The 6261-nt window shown below is 45.1% G+C and overlaps 1 long non-coding RNA gene across 2 annotated transcripts; it reads left to right on the top strand.

The window, feature by feature from the left end:
- The first annotated feature begins 1666 nt into the window (after positions 1-1666).
- On the top strand, positions 1667-4632 carry LOC147628064 (uncharacterized). Of its 2 annotated transcripts, XR_015268405.1 has the most exons (4): positions 1682-1725; positions 1773-1955; positions 4366-4404; positions 4452-4632. It is a non-coding gene; the product is annotated as an uncharacterized LOC147628064 (long non-coding RNA). The 2 variants fall into 2 exon arrangements; XR_015268404.1 differs by having other exon boundaries at positions 1667-1955.
- The last annotated feature ends 1629 nt before the right edge of the window (positions 4633-6261 follow it).

Below are 6261 nucleotides of genomic sequence, written 5' to 3'. Positions count from 1 at the left end.
CCGCGTGTGGGCGTGCGTTCTGTTATCTGGTTTCTGCGTGTGAGAGAGATTTCTGAATCCCCAGATCTGCGCTGTGTGTGCGAACTGCGCCGCGGCCAAGGCTGAACCCTAAGGAAACCCTAGAGAACTTATCTCACAAAAAAAAATAGAAAATAAAAAATAAAAAAAATTAAAAAAAAATTAAAAATAAAAAATTAAATTTTATTTTCAAAGAAAGAACCAAACATGCGGAGAGGAAAGATTTTCTAATTGGAGAAAAAAAAATTTGAAAAGAAAGAGCCCCAATCGACCCACGACCCCGGTCTCGGTCTCGGTCTCGGTCTCGGTCTTTTGATATATATATATAGGAGAGTGAGCCTCCATAGCTTTCTTTCAAGTGAGAGCTTATGGGAAGTTGTGCCCTATATGTAGCCCACTCCCCAAGGAGTAAAGTGAGCATGTGGGATAAAGCCCTCACCCTTTCCTCCACAAGCAAATAGGCTTTTGCCCCTTCCCCCCAAGGGAAACGGACTGTTTTGAGGACTACAGAAGCTCTAGATAGGCGAACACGGTGCTGTAAAGCACACTAGGACCCTTTGAACGATACGCTCGTTTTGAGCTATCACACGCCCTAGTCCAGGTTTGACCGTAAGTAAGGGGGTCAAAAACGGGTTAAAAACAACACAAAAACAAGTAAAAACGGGGTGCGAAACACCTAAGAAACCACTTGTGTGAGTTTCAAGGGTAGTTACCAACGCACATAGGGTACCCACGTCACATGCATCTACGCTCTGGTCGGGTGCTGGAGTCTGAGCCACTAGAAAGCGTTTCAGTCTACGCAGGCTCACACCATCCTTCCACGTTAGCATCTTGGCCTTCGGCTGGAACTCAAGGGAGTGCAACCCAAGATCCACGAATAGTGGATAGTGACTCATCCTCTGACTCAGAAGCCATGGAAGGGCACCCTACCAAGAACCCTGAGGAGACAGGCCAAAACATGCCAGTGTGGGCCCCACAACCCGGATCTAGCATGTTTAGTCGTCTAATAGAGACCTTTAGTAGAGCTACACGCTCTGAACATGCGACAAGGGAAGTAAATGAGGAAGGAGGGGTAGTAGATTCGCCATTCACATCTTATGTAGACCCTACCCTCCCAAAGAGTGTCCATGTGGATATTCTACCCACTTCGTTTAATGAGGGCCCTACTGAGCTACCACATTCCGATGCTCTTCCTAAAGTAGAGGTCCCTAGAAGCCAACCCATAAGAAGTGACATTGCGTCCACTTCAAGAGAGCCGTTTGGCACACCAAGTCTGGATGGGATATTTCTCAATAAAAATTGGGAATATGATCTACACACAGAGACTCTAACGGACCTATACACGGGTTACACCTACCATGTAGGTTGGTTAGAAGTCCTACGATCTACATCTAGCGCCACTAATCTAGAAGAGCAGCAGCAAATGATATGTGAGGTTATTCATAGAATTATCCAAATTGAGAGGCAAAATAGGGGAGTGAACTTAGGTTTCACTGGCCCTATGAGATTCTTGGATACAGGCAAGGCCAAACAACCAACCCTATCACAATTGGAGACTCCCTCGGTGAGTCCCATAGACCCTTCATATGTTGTTTCACCTGGAGTCTCAATGCAGGTTTGTTGAGAGATATAATCGCGGTGTTGTGTATATGTGAAAGCACCCTAGAGGTGCAAGATATTGTGTGTATGTGGGAAAGCACCCTAGAGGTGCAAGATATTGTGTGTATGTGTGTATGTGGGAAAGCACCCTAGAGGTGCAAGATATTGTGGTGAGATGGAATGCCACATGTAATATTGTATGGTGTGTGAGTGTTGACCAAAAGAAGTGGAAAAGGAGTTGCCACATAGATGATGATGTGTAAAGTGGGATAAGGCTAGAGAGCCTATATCATTGTATGGTTCATTGTGATATGGAATACAAGGGAATAGTGTTGAGTGTGCAATCTCCCTCTCTCTCTAGTCATGGAGTTTTTAGTGTGGTTTAATCCACCTTAATCTTATGCTTAATCTATGTCCTTCACCATGACCAATCCCATTTCTAGAATCTTAACATGGTATCAGAGCCAAATGGGCTCTTGGTCATGGGTGATTATTATGTATATTAGCTTGTTTGTGTGTTTGTTTGATTAAGCATTATTTTCAGCTTATTATGAAAAAAATTATGCACACTCATATTATCATTTGGATTTGCATTTGTGAGGATTTGAGAGGAGATTTGCAACAAGGAGGTTGCATAGAAGCTGCCCAAGAGAGTTGCAAATGGAGTTTTGCAACATGGAGAGCTTGCTCATCATCAAGGAAGCTGAAAATGGAGATTTCAGCATTATGAAGGCTATGGAGTCTTCATCATCATCAAGGAAAAGCTGCCAAGAGAAGATATGCTGCTGATTATGTCTCAAGAAGGTTGGTTTTGTGAAGTTTTGCCTCAAAGTTTTGTATTTGAGCATGGAAGAATGTTCATATTTGAGAAGGGTTGCTATGTGTGGGATTTGTGGATCCCATGGTTCTTTGCATTTGGGCAAAGAGTGTAAGAGGTGCAATGCTTGTCTAAGAAGGGACAAGCGGTTATGGGCTTGGAAGAAGTCCATGGTTGAGCACATTGGAAAGAGTGATGCTCATGTTTTTGCTCATAGAAGATGGGCAATGTTTGGTGGAAGCTTTTGGAGTTTTCACATTGGTTTGCACCTTGGTTTCTTGAGAGAAACCAAAATGAAAAGCACCCTTGAATGGATGCATGTAGTGAAGGAAGGGTATGCTGATTTGGAGGCCATGAAGGCTATGTCAATGGTAATGGAACACCTCAAGAGAGAGGTTAAATGAGAGGTTAAATGGATGAGGCAAAGTGAGGGGCTCACTTGGGAGCTCATTAACAACCGTATTGATGGTTGTGCAAACCTCAAGGAGGAGTTGCAGGGCAACAAACATTGTTGTAATAGCATGGCTATGCAAGATAAGCTTGTATAAAAAGCCTTAAGCACAAATAGAAGGGCAGCATTATGTGAGAGAAGATATACTTTGAGGAATGTTAACATCATGACCAACATCATCCATGAAGAAAGAGAGCCGCCATCGACCTCATCACTCAGCAGCACAGCAAGAAGGAGAAGCTCAAGCCACTGTTTTGCAGAAAGAGGCAGTGAGCAATCAAAGCAACAAGATGGGAGCAGTCGGCAACTAGATTTGCGCCTGTACATCACAAGAGAAGATACACGAAAAAGAAAGACACCCACGAGAGACAGGCACAGACCTGGATAGATAGAGAGTGTAACTGGTAGCTTGTGACACACAAATCTGAACGGTCACTAGGAGGCATTGTGGCAGACAAAGCTTGAGGAGCTTAGCTAGCAAGACAAGCAATGCAGGTAGATTGAGCAACAAGGTTGCCATGGAAGGTCGGCACCGTTGCAGAGGTAGCCCAGCGCAGGAAGCAGTAGCTACACCTACTGGCAGTGAGAGGCAAGAGTGGCTAGAGAGCACGCCACAGTCGACTGAAAAGAAGCGCAAGACAAAAGCAGCGCAGGAGGCAGCAGCGATAACAGCCAGAGAGAGAAGCAGGCGAAAGAAAGAAGACGCCATAACTGCTGTGCAGAAGCAGTCGCGGGAAGAGAAGAAGACGACCCCTGTGCGTCAGGGAATCTGACGCGGCGTTCACAGGCGCATTCAACGCGCGTGGGTGCAGAGCATTTCGAAAAAAAAATTAATTAATTTTTTGTTTGGTTCTTTAAACCCTTATTGATTATAAGGGTTCGTTCACACACACCATTATTTGTGAAGCTTGAAGCCTTTTTTGAGATGATATTTCTTCTTGAAATGTAGCTGATGCCTTGCCCGGCTTCAGCCATGATTGTATTTTTTTTTTCTCTCACCCATGAATGAGAAGGGTAATCGTACCCGAGCTTGAAGCTCGTACCCGAGCTTGAAGCTCAAAACGAGATTTTTTTTTTGTAATCATCCATGGTATGAGGGTAACCTGCCTGAGCTCACCTAGAAGCTCGAAATGGTAGTTATTGTGATGTGTGCAAGAACGATGCACGTGTGAGGTGCATGCGCATGGGTTGGATCCCTCCCGAACTTCCATGTTCAAATCGGACTCAGTGGTTCCGCTGTGAGCGATGAGTCGACTCAAAATGGACTAGGTGTCTAAGATGGTAGACACGGGCACACATGTTTGGTTGATAAACACTCCAATGTATCATTGAGGGGGAGTGTTGAGAGATAGCAATTGCGTTTGTGCAATGCTACATTGTATGGATGATGGATGATGGGTGAGTTGTAAAACACCTCGATTAAGAGGGGGTGTTGAGAGATATAATCGCGGTGTTGTGTATATGTGAAAGCACCCTAGAGGTGCAAGATATTGTGTGTATGTGGGAAAGCACCCTAGAGGTGCAAGATATTGTGTGTATGTGTGTATGTGGGAAAGCACCCTAGAGGTGCAAGATATTGTGGTGAGATGGAATGCCACATGTAATATTGTATGGTGTGTGAGTGTTGACCAAAAGAAGTGGAAAAGGAGTTGCCACATAGATGATGATGTGTAAAGTGGGATAAGGCTAGAGAGCCTATATCATTGTATGGTTCATTGTGATATGGAATACAAGGGAATAGTGTTGAGTGTGCAATCTCCCTCTCTCTCTAGTCATGGAGTTTTTAGTGTGGTTTAATCCACCTTAATCTTATGCTTAATCTATGTCCTTCACCATGACCAATCCCATTTCTAGAATCTTAACAAGGTTGAGCCCACGAGCAGTAACTTTAGCTTCCCAACCTTGGCTCAACTTTCCATTAGGGAATCCGCAATGCCTACCCCAATGATGAGCATAGTTGAAAGTGCACCTGTTACCGCGTAGTTAGTACGACACCGCTACCTAGTGGAACAGTACCTACAACAGTGCGTGCCAGTGCCTATCGGCCTTATGTACCTATTGCTACTCGTGCTCAAGTAGCTCCTACGCCTGTTGGTATGCCAATGGCGTATGCTCCACGACCGCCTTATCCAAGAGGAGCTAGGCCTAGCCACATATCATATCCTACGTCATTTGCCAACCTACTCAGACCAACGCCAACTCCTATCAGCCAGGCTATCCCAGAAGTGCCTCCACCAACTATGCCTGCTCACTTAGGTGATCTCGCAGCATTTGCTCAGACGATCGGACGATCCATTGCAGAAAACATGCGGGGTATGCCTGAGAGAGAACCTAGAAGCAAGGCAGTACAAGTGGCTAAGCTCACTCAAAACTTCAGTGACGAGGATGTTAGGAAGCACATTGAAGTCTTTGAACACGTGTGTGATTCCTTGGAAGAGCACAATGAGCTGCATAAGTGTAAAGCTTTAGGCTTAACCTTGAGTGGGAAGGCCGGAGATTGGTATCGAACCTTAAGGGTTGAAGAGCGCACTCACTACCCCACTCTCAAGAGATTGTTCTTGAAGGAATACATACGTGAGGGTGTGCTTTGGGGAGTAGCATCTCAACTCCAAAAAGCTGAACGCGAGGAAGGGGAGTCAGTGAGAGACTTTATAAGTCGATTGAAGCATCTAAATTCTCGCTGCACTCCCGATGAACGCTTCAATAACAACCAACTCCTCGATAGATTCATCCGAGGATTGCGCCACGAGGACATTTACAATGGCCTCATCATTAGAGGTCTTACAACGTGGGAAGCAGTCACGGCCAATGCAATCCAGTTAGAAGACAACTTGATGATTGCAGGTAAAAAGGTGTCTTCAGAAACAAAATCTGTTAGTTCGCAAGTATCTGGGCACGAGCCAATGACGATAAAACCTATTGCCAAGGAGCCCAAGATATCTGAAATGTCTGTGAGACCGACCTTACTAAGGCTCTCCAAGAATACTTTAGGGATAATCGAGCTCCTCAGAATAGCCATATGTACCCAAGGAGAGAGCAACAATGGTGTTCGGTGTGCTTAGGACCACATAGCACAAGTGAATGTCCCACATTCAGAGTCAAATTCAATGGAAATTGCAATGCATGTGGTAAGTATGGCCATCAATCTAAAGATTGCCTAACACTTAAGCGAATGTTGGCAAACCAGGCACCACTAGCTTGGTCAAACATACCTCAAGTACCCGCGCTAATGCCTGCACAACCTATCGAGCAACCGTCACTCACAGCACATAGTTCCAAGGAATCCAAATGTAGTCCAGTCTGTGCCGTTACCACCGCCAGTGCTAGGACCACAACCTCCACATCCAAGGATTACCCCAATAAACCAGATGGGTTG

This window comes from Cibotium barometz, chromosome 20 (genome assembly GCF_041138505.1).
Source record: "Cibotium barometz isolate CiBa-2024 chromosome 20, ASM4113850v1, whole genome shotgun sequence".
Taxonomy (NCBI): Eukaryota; Viridiplantae; Streptophyta; class Polypodiopsida; order Cyatheales; family Cibotiaceae; genus Cibotium; species Cibotium barometz.
The sequence above is the reverse complement of the archived record's forward strand: the minus strand, read 5'-3'. Positions and strand labels throughout refer to the sequence as shown.